Source organism: Eucyclogobius newberryi, unplaced genomic scaffold, assembly GCF_026437365.1.
Source record: "Eucyclogobius newberryi isolate DKJ021-1_F unplaced genomic scaffold, fEucNew1.0.hap1 SCAF_12, whole genome shotgun sequence".
Lineage (NCBI taxonomy): Eukaryota > Metazoa > Chordata > Actinopteri > Gobiiformes > Gobiidae > Eucyclogobius > Eucyclogobius newberryi.
Window position 1 is genome coordinate 31,604,464 of NW_027315746.1, and position 19,930 is coordinate 31,624,393.

Sequence of the window (19,930 nt, forward strand, 5' to 3'; positions counted from 1 at the left end):
TATTTTTTTCAATTAGGTATCAATGTTAGAACATGGTTAAAAGATTAAAAAAATGGCACTGCGCCTTATTCAGATTGTATTAAAATCATATTTGTTTAAAAATGCATGTTAGTCACACGGGAGGAGCGTGGAGTAGAGCCGCTGCTCCTCTACGTCAAAAAGAGCCAGCTGAGGTGGCTCGGGCATCTGTTCTGGATGCCTCCTGGGAGCCTCCCTGGGGAGGTGTTTCGGGTATGTCCCACCGGGAAGAGGCCCCCGGGAAGATCCAGGTCCTGGGAACGCCTTGGGATCCCCCCCGGAGGGGTTGGAGTAAGTGTCTGGGGAGCTGGAAGTCTGAGAGTCCCAGCTTAGACTACTGCTCCCGTGACCCGGCCCCGGATATGTGGAAGAAGATGGATGGATGTTAGTATTGATATGTTTTGATATGTTTTTGTTGAATTAAGTAACTTTTTTTTTGACTTCCTGTTAGGGTGACCAGATAGACAACCGCAATCACTCCGCTGCTTAAAATCTGCTTTAAAATCACTGTTTTACCCACATAATCCCAGAAAAGATGTTCAAGAGTAAACAGGGAAAACACAAGACCGCTAACGGTACGGGACCAAAGCTGACAGCTCCATTGGAAAACAGCCCGCCTCACAAGCTAACAAGGGTAAAAGGTCCGGTGCAGTGGACCACAGCCCTTCCCTGCATGAAGCATGAATCAGTCTAAATGCCGCACACGCCGATAAAGGCCACTGTGAAGAGCACACTTCTAATCCCCCCCGCCTATATCACCCCTCCCTCACAAACAGTACCGACTTTATATTACTTAATTCAACATTTTCACGACCGCACGGTTCGAGCTAGTTATGTCCCCTTGGCTTTAATGTTCAGTGTAACGTGGAGAATAAGAGTGCCACATTTTAACTGTTGATGACAAAGTAAATGTTTTCTTCCCATTCAACATGCCTGTAAACCAAAACACATGTAAGTCTATGGCAGTGTTTGTCAGGTTACAACGATATCATCCATCATCCTTGCAGCTAGACGTATGCCGTCATTGGCTTTTTTGTTTGGAATGGCAAGAAATGAAGATAAGTTTGTTATCTTAAGTTTGGGAGAAGGACCACACCCCTTTCACGCCCCTTTCTGCGGCTACCTTATTTAGGCATCCAGGTCACACACATCAGTGTTTGTGACTTCATGCCCCTCCCTCTCACCCTCTTCTAATTATCGATCTAATTTACTTCCTAGATGTGGGTATCAAGGCCTGGGAGCCTACAGCCCTCATCGCCAGAAGCCCAAATATTGCATTTCTGTTTGTGTGTTTATGTTTCTCGTATGCCAAACACTTTGCATCTTAGCTGGGGTTTTGGTCCTTGCCAAATTTAAATTGTCTGCGTCAAAGTAATTTTTTTCATCCCACTCAAAATGCCTATAAACCAGAATGCCTGCAAGTCTATGGCAATATTTGTTGCCATGGTAACATGGTGCAGATAGAGATGATGCAAATGCCCCAGTAACATTTAAAAAAAGAGTTTAAGAAAAGTAGATTTTTAAAAAAAAAATCCAAAAAAATGATTTGGTTTAAAAGTCATGATGACCATACCCGAAGGCGTATCAGCTTCAGATTTATAATATTTCATTGCTCATGGGTTTTGTGTCTTGTGGCCAAATTTAAAGGGTTTTCAATTAAAACTGTAGGAGGAGATGCCAAAAGTACGACGAAGTGCACTTTCGTCAGCGCCATTATTTGATCCAATATGCCGACCTCCTGTATTCATATCCATCCATCCATCCATCCATTTTCTACCGCTTGTTCCCTTTCGGGGTCGCGGGTGACTGGAGCCTATCCCAGTGACTTCGGGCCTTAGGCGGGGTACATCCTGGACAGTGGCCAACTCGTCACAGGGCCAACACAGAGACATAGACATTACAGACAGTTCACGCTCACATTCATTCACTAGGGCCAATTTAGAGTCACCAATCTTACCTAACACATGCATGTCTTTGTATTCATATCCGTCCTTGTTTACTTCTTGATTTTTGCATTTTTTCAGCTCCCGTATACCATAATAATAAGGCCCTTGCTGGGATGATTCTCTTCCTTCGGCTCAGGCCTAATAATTCAGAGGACAATTTCCCTACTTTATTATACAAAATATATCTGTATTCCTGTATACTTTCCACAGTGTATTTAAAAATCTGAACCTGCCTCTTTGCTCATTGGTTTGTTGAATTGTCTGTGCTTTATTCTTTGATTTGGGACCCTGAAAGAGAAAACCAGGGCCTTTTGAGCGCCGAGCCGCACCAATCGCCTTTGAAATTCTGCGCGAAGCACCATACAGGGCCCTATCTCGCCTCCACAGCTGTGCTCCAGGTATAAGCTCCGTTTGACCTTGAAACAGGGAAGCTAGTGGCAGCTAATCGTTCCTCTTCCTCCTCATGGCCCTTCCCCTCCCTGTGTTTGTGTGTGTGTGTGAGGGGGCCGTGGTGGTAGGGGGGTGAAGACACAGCTCTATTGAGTGGAGGATAATGCTGTCAGCGAAGCCCGGTGCAAGAATAATGCAGTCAGAGTCAGCCTCTTCAGAGCAGGACATGAGACTGAGAGAGTGCACAAGCTGTAATTGGTGGATATACAATACAGTCCTAATAAGACTACTGTGTTTGTTATAAAAGGAATATTGTATGTTTTTTAGAGTCCTGATGACCATCAAAATACGACTTTTTCACAATTATTCGGATTAATAGTTGCAGAATTTAGCTCTTATAGTTATGTCACGCTTATGAGTACAGATTATACATACATGGATCTCCTGAATTTAGAAAATCATAAATTGTGTTTTGCAATATCATTTCCTATTATATAAGTTAACGCCAGCTATTATACGCTCCACTCTCAGCAAGAATGTTCTATATAAAACAATTGCAAACTGTGTATCAAAAAACTCTTGGCATCTTGAATATTTCTCTAATTAACATGAAGTTATTTTTCTACTAAGCTTTGATTGAATACAAGTATCCTTAGCTTGTTCTGGATACTGTATGTTTTTACCAGTCTCTTCTGTAAGCCGCATACTCACGTCATACCAATAGTGTCACTTGAATCTTAAAGTGTTTTCCAATTCTCCAGGGACCCTCAGCTTACAGAGAGCGTCCCCTGGGAGCCACACGAGAGAAGGACAACTCCTCAGCCTAGTTTAGTTTTATGAAGGAACTTTTCATATATGTATGGGATTATAATTTGAGGGTGGAATTTCTGGGCAACATTTATTAAGGCCTAAACAGTGTAAACATTTTGTACGGAGTGATAGATTAAAAAAATATTTCCCCCCCATGTTTTCCCCCCTCTTTCCTCTTCCAATAACCTACCCTCAAAATGTAACTAGCCAGATTTAAAATATTAAAATAAATAAATAATCATAATAATTATAACCACGCTAGCGGCGATGATGGCTCTTGCCACCCGCCCGACCGCCTTCCCGCCTGTCCATGTTTTCTGCTATGTTTTGAGGCATACCAAACGACGCTCATTAATTCACCGTTGATGATTGCGTAGTTTGCGATTCAAATATTTGTTTGTCCTAACAAATTACAAGATTGTGCTGAACGCAGACTTGAGCAGGGAGAAAGGGAGAGAGAGCCTCGGTGACCTGGCTGCACCCCCTCCTCCCTGTATCTCCGTCACCTAGCAACAGAGACCCGCCTCTAATGCTAACGCTAACTATAATGCTAATGCTAATGCTAAGACCGCGGCACGAGAGGAAATATCAAAATAAAAGAAGTGAAGCATTCATTGCGCCTCTGCTGGCCAAATAGTGAAAAATACACTATCTGTATTGCACTTTTTTTTTATGGCGTCTTGAGGAGAATATAATCCATGAGTTTCAAACAAATCAGACAATGTTGAGTTTTTCACACAATGGGTAGGGGCCGCTATAGAGTAAATTTGTTACATGGATATTAATTATTTCCAATCAGACCATAAAAAACGTATGCGTATGAGTGAAATATGAGTTCCGTAGATCAATTCCATTAGGCGTGACTTGTCCTTGAAAAAAACAGGAAAATAAGGCTTTTTTAAAGGCGTGCTGCGCGGAGACTGTAAGGAAAAGCAACATTTTTTGGAATCTTTATTACATTTCAATGTCTCTAGAATTGTGGAAGAATGTCCGAGAATAATAATAATAATAATAATAAAAAAACAGGCGAAAATAAGAGCTCTTGCCATTTCGTGGCTTGAGCTAATAAGAAACCGCGGGGTACAAACGGTACCAACAGGTACCAACACGACCACATGGTTTGAGATAGAGTCATGCCCCCATTGTTTTTTATGTTCAGTGTGACTTGGAGAATACATGTGCCAAATTTGATCAAAGACAATGTTTTCATCCCATGAATCCCGTGGGCTTTTCTTAGCGCCATGTTCGATCCAACACATTTTTCATACCACTCACTAGCATATCCGTCCTTGTTTACTACTAAATTGTTGTGTTTTTCCAGCCCCGGGATACAATTTTCCCTCGCTGGGACGATTCTTGTCCTTCGGCTCGAGCCTAATAATAATAATAATAGCTTAAAACATAAAAAAATACATACACAAATAATACAAAATAGATTTAAAAATGCATACACCCTGATTGAAATAATAGTGATAGAATAGTTCAACTTTACAACATGTTATGCCTACATAATTTGGAAAAAAGTAGACATGTTCCCCAGAGCCTTTTTTGTGTGTTTCAGAGTGAAATATATGACTTCCCTTACCCAGAGGGTATCCGTTCAATTTAGTAGCATCCGTCTACGAGCCAAGAGTGTGGGGAAGACCTCAAATGTGATCTTACTTAATCTGGATTTAGACCAGTGGAGGTAATGCACCAGTTTAAATTAAATTGAATCATCATTTGTCGGAGAAGAAAATATTCCCTCAATAACCTTGTTCCAGGACTCATCTGAAATCTGTTTACCCAGATCCGCCTCCCATTTACAATTAAGTGAGTGTAGTGAGGTCATCTTACAACTCATTGGTCACACTTATAACACACTTTGTATCTAGTTTTAACTTAAATATATACTTTAGAATAGACTGAGCCAAGATGCCAAGATGGAAGAGTCAGTATTTGGACACCAGTTGAAGCCATTGTTGTTATAGAGTTTATACATTGAAGTTATTCCACAGTTTATCCAGATGTTGAATGCCTCATCTGTTGATGACATACAGTGGCACTGAGGAGGTCCAATGAGGGAAAGTTCAGACATTTTGAAGTATCCCCTGAACTGGTACCACAACTTGAACGTATAGATAGCAAGTGGGTTTGAAAAATAACTGGAGGTACAGTGAGGAAAGTAAGTATCTGAAGAAAAAAATCTGGAAACGCTCCCCCCAAAGAATTTTCTATTGGATTTAGGTCTGTAGACTGGTTAGGTCACTCCTTGGTTCTCCTGGCTGTGTGCTTCGGGTCATTGTCATGTTGGAAGACCCAGCCACGACCCATCTTCAATGCTCTGACTGAGGGAAGGAGGTTGTTGCCCAAAATCTCGCAATACCTCATTCATTCTGTCCTAAATACAGTGCAGTTGTCCTTTCCCCTGTGCAGAAAAGCACCCCAGGAGAGACCCATTCCCCATAGCCCTTTTCAGCCTTGTTGAGGTCTACAATATTGTTTCTGGTGTCTTTTGACTGCTCTTTGGTCTTGCCCATGGTAGTAGTTGTAGTAGTAGAAGTAGTTGTAGTTGTTGTAGTAGTTGTAGTAGTAGTTGGTAGGAGTTTGACTGATTTGGGAGATGGGCTGGTGTTTTTATGCAGCTAACGAGCTCAAATAGGTGCTACTAATTAACATTACTAATTAATAACAGGTCTTTGAGAACCAAAATTCTTGCTGATTGTCAGGTGTTCAAACACTTATTTGCAGCAATAACATACAAATAAATCATATAAAAATCAAATCCGGATCCTTTAAGGATTTTTCCTCTCTGTCTCTCAAAGTGGAAATACACCTACTTTGAAGATATCAGACCCCTCCATAATTTCTAAGTGGGAGAACAAAATTGCAGGGTGTTCAAATACTTACTTTCCTCACTTTAGGTCTTGATAGTGGTAATCTGGCACACAGCAAGGAACATAATGTAGCATGTTTCACAGATGTTTTCTCTAGCAATGCCCATGACGGTGATTTGTCATGACCCTGTGTCCAGTATAACATTTCCCTGAAATTTGAAGCCCATGCTCCATTGATTAAAAAAGTAGTTAGAAAAACACTTTGAAACCGCTGAGCGAAAGAGGTAGCAACTCCCACTCCTAAAACTCCTGCTTTAACCTTCATAGCAATACCTGATAGTTTGATATATATATATATATATATATATATATATTTGTAATATTTTTGATCAAAAAAGATAACCGCTTGGAGGCAAATATTGCATTTGAAAAGATTCATCAATGTGGATCTCAGCAATGGAACAATTTGAGTTGTAAATTTCTTATAAGATTCTGATGGGTATCCGCCAGGACCCGGGGACTTGCCTGACTACATACTCTGCAGGGCCCTTTCAAACTCAGCATAAAAAATTGGTTCTTCCAGACAAGTTATAGCATCTGCTTCAAGCTGAGGGACTCAAATTTTATTGAAAAATGAGTCCAAGCCTGAATTTTTACTTATTAGGGGTCATATGTATAGCATTTGATAACATTAAACATGTGTTATTATTAATGTCCAGTACATTTAATTCCCTAATCCTTTTTTATTTCTAGGATGGTTTGGTAAGCCATTCTCTGTCGTAACTGTTGAGCTCTCCATATGCCCGACTATGTGACTTATAGCGAAGATATTCAGCTTGTTTTGTGGATAAAATATTGTATTCAATTGGCAGTTGTAATCTATGTTCAAATAATGCAGGGGTAGGCGAAAGACTGTATTTTACATCAAGCGCAACAATAGCCTCATGTAAATTTGAGAGGCGCAGGTGGATACACAAAATTAAATTATTTGACCCCTTAAATATGCCTTGACCGACTCCCATCTGGAGTTTCTCATTCTGAATGCAACACGGTGGAGAGTATCTAGCACTCTTGCCTCACCGCAAGAAGGCCGCAGGTTTCTGTGTGGAGTTTGCATCTTTCTCCCTGTGTCTGGGTGCTCCGGTTTCCCCCATAAACACAAAACATGTACAATAGGTAAAAATCCTCCCAGTTTTGACCAAGCCAAGCCATATGGGGATGGGTCCCCCTTGGGCACAGTGACCACTGCTCCTGAGGAGATGCCCCAGCGGCATGGAAGGATGGGTAAAATGCAGAGGAAAAATATCCCTACGGGGACAATAACGTGTACCTTAACCATAACCATAACCTTTGATTAATGTTAATGAAAAGTTGGATGTCAGATTGCATAAAATCTGTAAATTCCTTATCTGCAAGCAGCAGCAGGTTAAGTGTCCATGGCTGGTAGTAAGAGCTGACGTTTGGAAACTGCAATGAAAGAACAACATGGGAGTGACTAAAGCTTGGATCATTCTTCCCGCACAGAAATGAGATGCGGCAGCGGAGAATATGTTGGCAATATTTATTGTCTGTGCATAGTTCATGCAGTGTCGAAAGTAGAAATCTGAACTTGTTGGGAAATCCCGCTCATTTACGCGTGGAACCATCCGCATAATAATCAGGTCTGATCGGACAACGCGTGAGGGGGCGTGTCTGCAAATATGATGACATTTCGCCGCACATCCCCTTGCAGACCTCACGCATAATAAAGACCAGTCAATTAGGGAGATTATGAAAATTAGAAAAAAATATATATATCTGCGTGAAATTGGGTTTCTGAAACCTCCAAACATCAGATAAGTATCAAGGAAAGAGTGAACTGCTCAAGCTGATTTAGATGTAGGAGTCATCCTTTGAGAGCTGTGGCGCAGAGTAGATAAGACACAATGTAGATCCCCCTCAAAATGAATATTAGAGGATGCCATGTTTGAAGTTGCAAAAACACTTCATCCCAGTTAAGGCTGTAGGTATTTGACAAGACCAGTGCAGACCCATAAAACTGCCCAACAACAATAATAACATGCCCAACTGGGTCTGCATCAACAATGGATACCACAAAGGGTATAATTCTATTTATTATGATTGCAGCACCTGTCGCTTTCGAATTTTCTTTGGAGAAATATGATTGGAATACTTGCCCTACCCATCTACTTATAATCCTGTTATGATCAGAGATGCTTTCTTGACGAAACATGTGAAATGAGTAAGAACTTTGTTTTGTTTAATTAAATGTAGGGCTGCAGCTATCGATCATTTTAGCAATTGATTAATCTATCGATTTTTTTCTTTGATTAATCGATGAATCGGTTAATTTTTTTGTACAATCCGTAAACCATTTAAAAGCATATTAAATTGTTTTTTAAATAAAGGTTATAGTTCATTGTAATAAACAAATAACAAATTGAGTTTCTGCCTTAAAAAACACATTTTATTCTTAATTTCACATAAGTTTGTGCCCAAAACAGCAACATTTCACTTCACCAGTCCAAGTGTTCTGTTTGAACATAAAGAATATATAAAGAAAATATATAAAGGGCTAATTAACTTGTCACCAGACTGTTTGTAACAGTTACAGTTTGAATTAATTTGTGTTTCTGTCACATAACTTAAAATAAGACATTAGTTTGTAAAACATTGTGTGTGGGACAGTGATGCTGGTGTTTGGAGCGGTGGCTCTACATTTTACATTTTGTCACTTTACGGCGTTGGCTCCGCGTCATCGCGGACTTTCTGTTTCACATCAGATTATTATAACACGCGGCGGGAACAGACTGAAGTTTTGAAAAAAGACTTCTTGAAGTTATTCGACGTGCTTGATAAAATGGAAATCAAAACATTCATAAGTGGACCTCTTCCAAACATCGACAGGAGGATAAACAAGTTTAGCCGGCTTCTTCAGCTGAACACATAGCTGTCCAAAGAGTGTTCCCCGAGAGGACTACACTACATTGAGAACTTCTATTTATTCTGGAAACGAGAGGACCTGTTTAAGAGAAATGGCCCCCACCTATGCAGAGGTGGAGTGAGGGTGCAGAGGTGGAGTGAGGGTGCAGAGGTGGAGTGAGGGTGCTGACAGAGAACCTGCTCCACGCTCTGAGGCATTGGACTGGGCCTGGACAGGGTCCTGAGCAGATAGTTAGAGAAGAGAGGAATGAGAGTAGAATTCCTGCTCCATCAGCCAGAGACCGAGCCAATGTTTCAACATCAAAAGCACCACAACCTCAGCCTCCACCAAAGGATTCATCAGCAGCTGCTCCACCACCACCAGCAAAGGATTCAGCTCCAGCTGCTCCACATTCACCTCCACCGCCTCCAGCAAAGGAACAATCTTCAAAGGCCTTGGACCCATCTGTGACAAGCCCAACAACATCCCTGTCATCGCCCCTGCCTTCACACCAGCCCTGGGTTCCCCCTGCAACATCTACTCCCACTAAAGATTCATCATTCTCCTTCTCATCTCCACTCTCACCCATGGGCCTTCCCAGCCATTTTGAAAGTCTGATCAAATCAGGCATTAAGATGGCTCCACTCACGCCCAATATAGCAAGGGCTATGTCAATACTTATCAACTCTTCCCTGCACAAGCCGACTACACCAACAAAAGCCCCACCACCTATCCCCACTCGCCTCTCACCTGGTCCCAAACTCTCCTTGGCTACAAAAGCCCCACCACCCATCCAACCTCGCCTTTCACCTGGTATCTCCCATAGCTAGGATGCACTGGGTCTCAGCGTTGCCGCGACTTATTGTCACATTAAAAATCAAACCAACCCGGGGCCCTATGTAAAAAGAGCCCCCCATAGTGCTATTTCTGTAGTCACATCATCACACAGATGGAAAAACAAAATGCGAGTCAGGCCCAATCTGAGAAATGTGATTCATATTCCCTGTGAAAAGATAAAGCTCAGTCCCACTGAAACTAGTCTGAAACTTGCTGTGCTAAATGTCAGATCCTTATGGAACAAATCTCTCTTAATAATTTTATTTCTTCTTATAATCTTGATTTTATGTTTTTAACTGAAACATGGCTTGACAAAAACACAGGAAATGTAGTTCTGATAGAATCTGCTCCACCCAACTTTAAGTTTGAATCTGAAACACGAGAAAACAAAAAAGGGGGTGGAGTCTGTGCTGTCTTTAGAGATGAAATAATTACCCGCAGGTTGTCTTTTGGGGTGTTTTCATCATTTGAGTATGTATCCCTTAAAATGGAGCTAAAACGGTCTCCATCCATTCTCTTCATTGTTTTATACAAGCCTCCCCAGCACTGCCAAAGTTTTATTGATGATTTTACTGAGATGCTTTCAGTCGTATGCACAGACTTTGATGGTTTGGTCATTACAGGTGATTTCAATGTGCATGTTGATAATATTTGTGACAGAAACGCTAAAGAGCTTGATGCTGTCCTTGAAACCTTCAGTCTTACTCAGCATGTGAGAGGCCCCACCCACAGCAAAGGACACACTCTAGATCTCATAATTACAAAGGGGGTAAATATTTCAAATGTCAATGTGATCGATGTTGCTCTGTCTGATCATTTCTGTGTCTTCTTTGACCTGTCTGTTTCTCCCAAACCACCGGTTGGTCCTGCAGTTGTTCAGAGGAGACACATAAGTGATGGCACAGGTGCACTGTTTATGGAAATGATAAACTTTGAAAATGTCTCATGTTCTAATGTAAATGATTTGTTGAACTCTGTTACATCTAGTGTTTTGAATGTTCTGGACACCATCGCCCCTATAAAGGCTAAAATGGATAAAAATAAGCAGAAGGCGCCGTGGAGAAATGATGATTCGGTCAGGGCACAGAAAAGGGAGTGCCGCAGGGCCAAACGGAAATGGCGCAAGTCAAAGCTCCAGGTTCAAAAAGAGATTTACAAAGAGAAGCTGAACATGTACAACCTAATCTTATGTAGAACTAGGGAAATTTATTTTTCTGAAATAATTGGAAGCTGCAGTAACAACTCACGTGTCCTGTTTGCCAAAGTAAACAGATTAACAAACCCTCCAGCTCAGCTGCCGTTAGAACTCATTTCCACATCCAAGTGTAATGAGTTTGCATTATTCTTTAATGACAAAGTTCAGGGCATTAAAAATACTATAAATCCCACAATGCAAAAAAATACCCTAAAACCACCAAGACACTTAGAGCTAACTCACTTTGCACCAGTAACTGACAAAACTGTCCATGAGATCATCACCAGTCTGAGTTCATCTACATGCTGCCTCGATGTGTTACCCACCAGATTTCTAAAGTCTGTTCTGAACAGTTTGTTAGCACCATTCACTCACATAGTTAACATGTCGCTTCAATCTGGAACATTCCCAATGTCTTTGAAAACTGCGGTCATAAAGCCTCTCCTAAAGAAGAGCAGTCTTGATGCCGCAGTACTGAGTCATTACCGGCCCATCTCTAATCTGCCATTTTGGGGCAAAGTCCTTGAAAAGGTTGTTTACCAACAGCCCACAGATTTCCTCTTAATAAACAACTCATTTGATGTTTTTCAGTCAGGTTTTAGACCTCATCACAGCACTGAGACTGCTCTTGTCAAGGTGACAAATGACATCCGCCTGAACACTGACACGGGCAAAGCCTCAGTCTTAATTCTGTTAGATCTGAGTGCTGCTTTTGACACTGTCGATCATGGGACCCTCTTACAGAGACTAGAGGACTGGGTGGGCATCACTGGCACTGCCCTAAACTGGTTAAGGTCCTATCTGGAAGACAGGAAGTACTTTGTTGAAATTGGTAGCTGTGTCTCAGACCACATGACCCTGACCTGTGGAGTGCCCCAAGGGTCAGTCCTGGGTCCCCTTCTGTTCAACCTCTACATGCTGCCGTTAGGTCAGTTGATACGCAGTGAAAATGTGTCCTATCACAATTATGCAGACGACACTCAGATCTATGTTTCACTATCGGCAGGTGACTATGGACCAGTAGATTCACTCGGTCACTGCATCCAACAGATCAGTTTGTGGACGCAAAACAACTTTCTCCAGCTGAACTCAGACAAGACTGAAATAATCGTTTTTGGCCCACAGAAACAAAGAGAAAGTGTTAGCGGTCACCTCCAGAGTCTCGCTCTAAAACCTACAAACCAAATTAGAAATCTGGGGGTAATAATGGACTCAGACTTGAACTTTAATAGCCACGTCAAATCAATAACATCAGCAGCTTTTTACCATCTAAAAAACATTGCCAAAATCAAAAATATAGTGTCAAAACCAGATTTAGAGAGACTTATCCATGCGTTTGTCTCCAGTAGAATAGACTACTGTAACGGCCTGCTCACTGGCCTCTCCAAACGAGCTGTAAAACAGCTGCAGTACATCCAGAACGCTGCTGCTCGGGTCCTGACTAGAACCAGGAAGTATGATCACATTAGTCCTGTTCTCAGGTCTCTGCACTGGCTCCCTGTGGCTCAGAGAATAGACTTTAAAGCAGCTCTGCTTGTGTACAAGTCTCTCCATGGCCTAGCACCAAAGTACATCTTGGATATGTTAGTGCCATATGAACCATCTCGGACTCTGAGGACCTCAGGGACCGGCCTCCTGCTGGTGCCAGAGTCAGGACTAAACATGGGGAATCTGCGTTTCAGTTTTATGCTGCTAAAATCTGGAACAGTCTTCCTGAAGATGTGAGACAGGCTTCTACTCTGACAATGTTCAAATCTAAGCTAAAAACAGTTTTGTTTAGCTGCGCATATGACTGAAAGGATTTTTTCTTTGCACTCTTCTCTTTTGTTTGTGATTTTATTAGTTTAGACAATCAGTTGGATTGATAATTTTTAATTTAGTTAATTTTATTGTATTTATGTTTCTGTAATTTCTTTGTGATTTGAATGCATTTTTCCTGCTGTGTGAAGCACTTTGAATTGCCTTGTGTATGAAATGTGCTCTACAAATAAACTTGCCTTGCCTTGCCTCCTGCTGTTTCCATAGATGTGTTGACCGCCGGGTTGACCGTTTCAAGGCGCCGCAGACGAGCGTATGGCATGTTTGAAACGTACAAGTGTGACTGGGAAGCAGAGTGTGGAGCGGGAGTGGAGCGGGGGTCCGCGGTGGCGCGGTGAGGACGCGGGTGCTGGGGCGGGCGGCGCGCGGAACTAGTTGTGGTGGCTCGCGGCACCGTGCCTACGCTGTTTTTGAAGCAATTTCTGGATCAATTAAAAGAAATTACGAACAAGTGTATTAAGAAAAACAAGTGTCATTTCACCAACACTGTGCTTCAGTTTATGTGCATTACAACTTCAGATCACAGTTGATCTACAGAGCAAAACATTTAGTCTATTGTTAAATAGGTATTTGGAACTGAAAAATATTGTATTTGACATTATAACAAAATAAACTTCTCAAGATTTAAAAAAACTTTTAAATGTACTAACTAACATTTCCACGTCTGTGTAGTTATCTGTAGTTCTCTGTAGTTCTCTATAGTTATCTGTAGTTATCTATAGTTATCTTTACACCTGAACTGACTCACCACTAAATACAAACACACGTGGAGCGTTTAAGGAGGTTAAAGGCCTTACGTTTCCCCTCAGGCCTTGAACATATAGAATAAGTGCATGAGCCACAGTGTTCCATCAAACCAAACTCTTTTCTCAAATCGTGGGCCAAATATTATGTACAAATTAAACAAAAAATATAAGAAATAAATAGCTTTCTTACAGCTTAGTAATAGTTGTGGAGACTGTTGCACAAATGTGCAGCAGGTGAGATACTGAGTCCATATTCATGCAGCAGCAGCAACAGGAACATGGACTTTTGATGTGATTTCTGATGTGAAATGTTGATATCACAGACATGTTTCTGCTCAAACTCAATATGAGCTATTTTCATAGTTTAAGTTGATCTTAGTGACAAATGATTCATGTAGTGACTCAAATTAGGTCATTGTGTTTGTGTCACAGTCACATTAGTGTGGACACAGTCATATTCATACTTTATTACACTCTGACCTGTGTTTTTACCTGTGGCTGCTGATCTGTCCAGGTTTGTAGAGGTTTGGATGTTTTCCTCAGAGCATCATCACAGAAGTTAGTTTTCTTGTTGTTAGCTCCACTTTTAGCACAACTCTAACATCCACAAAACAGTCTTCTTTCTTTCTTCCACGTGTTTCCTAAAGCCACACGTCTCTGTCCTCGCTCAGACCTCTGCTCTGAGGTGCGTAAGTGCTGTAAAGTGCGCAAACGCGTGTCTTACTTCTCTCAGCACTTCTCCCTCCGCAGTACACACGGCAGTGAAGAGCCGCGTGGGGGAGGGGCGGCCACCAGCGGCATTGTGGGACGTGTAGTTTTAGCGCTAACAACGGTTACGGAAGTAACTACGGTTCTATGAACGAAATTATTATTATTTTTAAATTTTAAATTTTACTTCAAAATGTTAGGCAGGCCGGATTAAAACGTTTGGCGGGCCGGATACGGCCCGCGGGTCGGATGTTTGACACTCCTGGTTTACATGCAAAGGAAAAAGACATTTTTTTAAATAAAATTTGGTTTTGAGGTCTTGGACAAGCTCTGCCCTTGTCCAAGTATACATGCAGACAAGGCAGACGAGAAAGTCGAATTCCGTGCAGTGAGTGAATGCGGTTGTGTTCTTCCTGCTTGTAAGCGACCGGCTTCCTTGTATGGTTTTGTTCCGGGGTCATGCGCACAAGCCTTGTGTTACTTTCTTCCCCTGTCCAGTAGACTCCTAACCGTGGTACAGAGGCTGAGCAGGCCACATGTACTTTTATTAATACTACGATTTTATTTGGGATTCAGGAAACAGAATGCAGGACTCGGAGCAGCACCGAAAACACACAGCAGCACACGGTTAGCCACAATGCCCCCCTCGCTCTCTTAAAGGGCCAGCCAGGCTGTCTCAGTCTAGTCTCAGTCCGATGCATTTATGCAATTGCATAACGCCAATTTCTATCGGAGTAGTGTTTTGTTTTTTTCCTGACAAAACCCCCGAGCCATGTCCTGAGGCGTGACTGGCATGATACAGAGGCGCCAGACCATCTTTATCAGGAACCCATATCATCATCCATCCATCCATCCATCTTCTTGTTCGCTTGTTCCCTTTCGGGGTCGCAGGTGACTGGAGCCTATCCCAGTGACTTTGGGCCTTAGTACTGGTACACCCTGAACAGTGGCCAACTTGTCGCAGGGCCGACAGACATAGACATAGACACACAGATAACCATTCACGTTCACTTCACTCTCACATTCATTCACTAGGGCCAATTTAGAGTCACCAATTTTGCCTAACACATGCATGTGGGAAGAAGCCGGAGAACCCGGAGAGAACCCACGGTAACACGGGGAGGACATGCAGACCCATAGAGATCTGGTCCGGGAATCGAACCCATGATCTCCTTCTTGGGAGGCAAGAGCGCTAACCGCCTTTGCCACCATGCACCCACCATATCATCATAATATCATCATAATATCATTTCATATCCATGTGTCATTATGGGGTATTGTTTGTAGAATTTTGAAGCAAATTCGTTTTGTCAATTTTTGAAAAAAGCTGTAACTAAACAAAAAAAATGAATTATTTAAGTTATTTAAGTTAACTTTGGCAGATTTTTCTAATGCGTTTCTAAAATGACATGACATTTGTACACATCAGAAATAGTCCTTGGATGTTATTTTACATCCTTCAAAGTCAAAGCTGTGTGTTTGCTACACTTTGGACTTTGTGGTCTTGCTCACTGCGGCTGTGTGACACTGATCAGAGAATAGCCCTACTCTCAGCTCCCTAAAGACCACGTTACCTTCAGCCCCTGCTGCAGGGCACACAGCTGACCCGCACTGGGGAATGATGGGAAACATACACAAAGACGTGATTGTCACCCCAAACATGGCGTATCAAAGCGGAGTAAACAAAGCAAAGGAAAGGCTGGAACTTTGACTTAGTTATTAGAGTGTGACAATTCTGCATTGATTTGATACTTAAGTTAGTGGTTCTTAACCTTTTTGGAGGTACTGAACCCCACCAGTTTCATAAGCGCATTCACCAAACCCTTCTTAATTGGAAAGATTAAATATGATTTTTTCAAATTCAAAACATAGGTATATATTTTACTGGTGCACAAAATGAACCGTGCATCAACATCACTGTGTTCAAAGAACAACATTTTCACACAAAAACAAAAACATAATCATGAATATTTACTGCAAATCAGTGACTTGTGTTCTTTGTCCTTTTTTAGTCTCGCCTGAATATTGTCTATTTGTAATGGTCCTGAGCATGACATACTTCATTGTGTGCTTATGCTGTTCACTGTACATGCTGTTTATCTTGTTGACAACAACTGTGTAAAGTTTTAGATCTCTAGGAACAGGCATTTTGGTGCTGTTGACCTTTTTGTATCAAAAAGTATATTCAGAACAAGTAATGCAAATATGTGCCAACTGTGCCAAACTGTTTTATTACAATTTTAGCTCCTCTATGATCATAAAACATACATTTTGATGTTTTGTAGGCCACTAATACCTATTATAACTGCTAAAAACAATATATGTGAAAATGTGTAACTATAAGTTTACCCATGAATTTCCCATATAGAGATTAAAAAAAAAATATATTATAATATATAATATATATATTTTTTTTGTATTGGTATAATAATACATATATCTAACAAAATGCGCGTCCAAAAGGCTAATAAAATCAGAAAACGTTATGCGTAAAATCTAGTCCCTCCTGCCGAAAATCTTGGCTCTCTACAGTTCTGTGTGAATAAGGCCGTAGTCCCGCCCACCATCCATCCATCCATCCATCCATTTTCTGCCGCTTATCCGAGGCCGGGTCGCGGGGGCAGCAGTCTGAGCAGACTCTCCCCAGACACTTCTTCCAACTCCTCCGGGGGGATACCGAGGCGTTCCCAGGCCAGCCGAGAGACAGTCTCTCCAGCGTGTCCTGGGTCTTCCCCGGGGCCTCTTCCCGGTGGGTCATGCCTGAAACGCCTCCCTCGGGAGGTGTTTCAGGCATGTCCCAGGAGGCATCCGGAACAGATGCCCGAGCCACCTCAGCTGGCTCCTCTCGACGTGGAGGAGCAGCGGCTCTACTCCGAGCTCCCCCCGTGTGGCAGAGCTCCTCACCCTATCTCTAAGGGAGCGCCCAGCCACACGGCGGAGGAAACTCATTTCGACCGCTTGTATCCGCGATCTTGTTCTTTCGGTCACTACCCAAAGCTCATGACCATAAGTGAGGGTAGGAACGTAGACCGACCGGTAAATAGAGAGCTTTGCCTTTCGGCTCAGCTCCCTCTTCACCACAACGGTCCGATGCAGCGACTGCATCACTGCAGCTGCTGCACCGATCCGCCTGTCGATCTCACGCTCCATCCTTCCCACACTCGTGAACAAGACCCCGAGATACTTGAACTCCTCCACTTGGGGCAAGGACACCCCACTCACCTGAAGAGGGCAAGCCACCTTTTTACGGTCGAGAACCATGGCCTCGGATTTGGAGGTGCTGATTCTCATCCCAGCCGCTTCACACTCGGCTGCAAAACGTCCCAGTGCATGTTGCAGGTCCGGGTTTGATGGAGCCATCAGGACAACATCGTCTGCAAACAGCAGAGATGGAATCCTGTGGTCCCCAAACCGGACACCCTCCGACCCCTGACTGCGCCTAGAAATTCTGTCCATAAAAATTATGAACAGAACCGGTGACAAAGGGCAGCCCTGGCGGAGTCCAACATGCACTGGGAACAGGTCTGACTTACTGACTGCCGGCAATGCGAACACAGCTCCTGCTCCGGTCATACAGGGACCGGACAGCCCCGAGCAAAGGGCCCCGGACCCCGTACTCCCGGAGCACCCCCCAAAGAACACCCCGAGGGACACGGTCGAAAGCCTTTTCCAGATCCACAAAGCACATGTGGACTGGTTGGGCAAACTCCCATGAACCCTCGAGCACCCGATGGAGGGTATAGAGCTGGTCCAGTGTTCCACGACCGGGACGAAAACCACTCTGCTCCTCCTGAATCCGAGGTTCGACTATCGGTCGGATTCTCCTCTCCAGTACCTTGGAATAGACCTTACCCGGGAGGCTGAGGAGTGTGATCCCTCTGTAGTTGGAACACACCCTCCGGTCCCCCTTCTTAAACAGAGGGACCACCACCCCGGTCTGCCAGTCCAGAGGCATGGTCCCCGACCGCCACGCGATGTTGCAGAGACGTGTCAACCAAGAAAGTCCTACAACATCCAGATACTTTAGGTACTCAGGGCGGATCTCATCCACCCCCGGAGCCCTGCCACCTAGGGGTTTGCGAACAACCTCAGTGACTTCAGCTTGGGTGATGGATGAGCCAGCCTCTGAGTCCCCGGTCTCTACTTCCTCTTCGGAAGACGTGACTGAGGGATTAAGGAGATCCTCAAAGTATTCCTTCCACCGTCCGACGACATCCCCAGTCGAGGTCAGCAGGCCTCCACCCGCACCGTAAACGGTGTTGGTGAGACACTGCTTCCCCCTCCTGAGGCGCCGGACGGTTTGCCAGAATTTCTTTGGTGCCGACCGATAGTCCTCCTCCATGGCCTCCCCGAACTCCTCCCAGGCCCGGGTTTTTGCCTCTGCGACAGCACGAGCCGCGGCTCGCTTGGCCTGCCGATACCCGTCGATGACCTCCGGAGACCCACAAGCCAGAGTGGCCTGATAGGCCTCCTTCTTCAGTCTGACGGCATCCCTTACTTCCGGTGTCCACCACCGGGTTCGGGGGTTGCGGCCACGACTGGCACCGGAGACCTTGCGACCACAGCTCCGAGCAGCCGCATCAACAATTGAGGTGGAGAACATGGTCCACTCGGACTCAATGTCCCCAACCTCCCCCGGGACATGGGAGAAGCTCTCCCGGAGGTGCGAGTTGAATACCCTACTGACAGAGGGCTCCACTAGACGTTCCCAACAGACCCTCACAATGCGCTTGGGTCTGCCAAGTCTGTCTGGCTTCCTCCTCCGCCAGCGGATCCAACTCACCACCAGGTGGTGATCGGTTGACAACTCTGCCCCTCTCTTCACCCGAGTGTCCAAGACACGACAACAAAGTCGATCATTGACCTCCGGCCTAGGGTGTCCTGGTGCCATGTGCACTGATGAACACCCTTGTGCTTGAACATGGTGTTCGTTATGGACAAACCGTGGCTAGCACAGAAGTCCAATAACTGAACACCGCTCGGGTTCAGATCAGGGAAGCCGTTCTTCCCGATCACCCCTCCCCAGGTGTCACTGTCATTGCCCACGTGGGCGTTGATGTCCCCCAGTAGAACAACAGAGTCCCCGGTCGGTGCACTGTCCATTACTCCTCCCAAGGACTCCAAGAAGGCCGGGTACTCTGCACTGCTGTTCGGCCCGTAGGCCGCCACAACAGTGAGAGACCTGTCCCCCACCCAAAGGCGGAGGGACGCGACCCTCTCGTTCACTGGGGTAAACTCCAACACGTGGCGGCTGAGCTGAGGGGCTATCAGCAAGCCCACACCAGCCCGCCGCCTCTCCCCGCGGGCAACACCAGAGAAGTGGAGCGTTCAGCCCCTCTCGAGGAGATGGGTTCCAGAGCCCAAACTGTGCGTAGAGGTGAGGCCGACTATATCTAGTCGGTATCGCTCAACCTCCCGCACAGCTCCTTACGGACAGACTGAGCACAAGAATTTACAGATTGAAAGCCGTTTCGTCCATCATAAACAGCAAACAGGTAGGACATGCGTTTGTAATAGTTGAGACTTTCTCACAAACTATTGGCAATTGTTTCTTGGGGCATATTATTCAATCAATGACATATTCGTTTTGTTGAGAAAAAAAGCTTTAAAATTATGTATGGCTTGCTGGTATTGACCACGGAAATAAAAGTGATGATGTAAGAGAATATTTGCGATATGGAAAATGTTCGCCGGCGCACAGGTGGATGGTATCAGGTTTAAAA

The 19,930-nt window shown here is 43.9% G+C and overlaps 1 protein-coding gene and 1 long non-coding RNA gene across 3 annotated transcripts in view; one reads left to right on the forward strand and one right to left on the reverse strand.

Annotated features, from left to right (window-relative positions):
• Window positions 1–19,930, reverse strand: part of LOC140356743 (uncharacterized) — a 522,351-nt gene that overhangs the window by 484,889 nt on the left and 17,532 nt on the right. Inside the window, exon 2 of the long non-coding RNA XR_011926087.1 lies at window positions 5,401–5,529. This is a non-coding gene — a long non-coding RNA (uncharacterized lncRNA). The remainder of the gene's footprint in view (window positions 1–5,400; window positions 5,530–19,930) is intronic.
• The window catches only part of adcy8 (adenylate cyclase 8 (brain)), a 169,956-nt gene that overhangs the window by 25,152 nt on the left and 124,874 nt on the right, over window positions 1–19,930 (forward strand). The gene's annotated exons all lie outside the window — the stretch shown is intronic.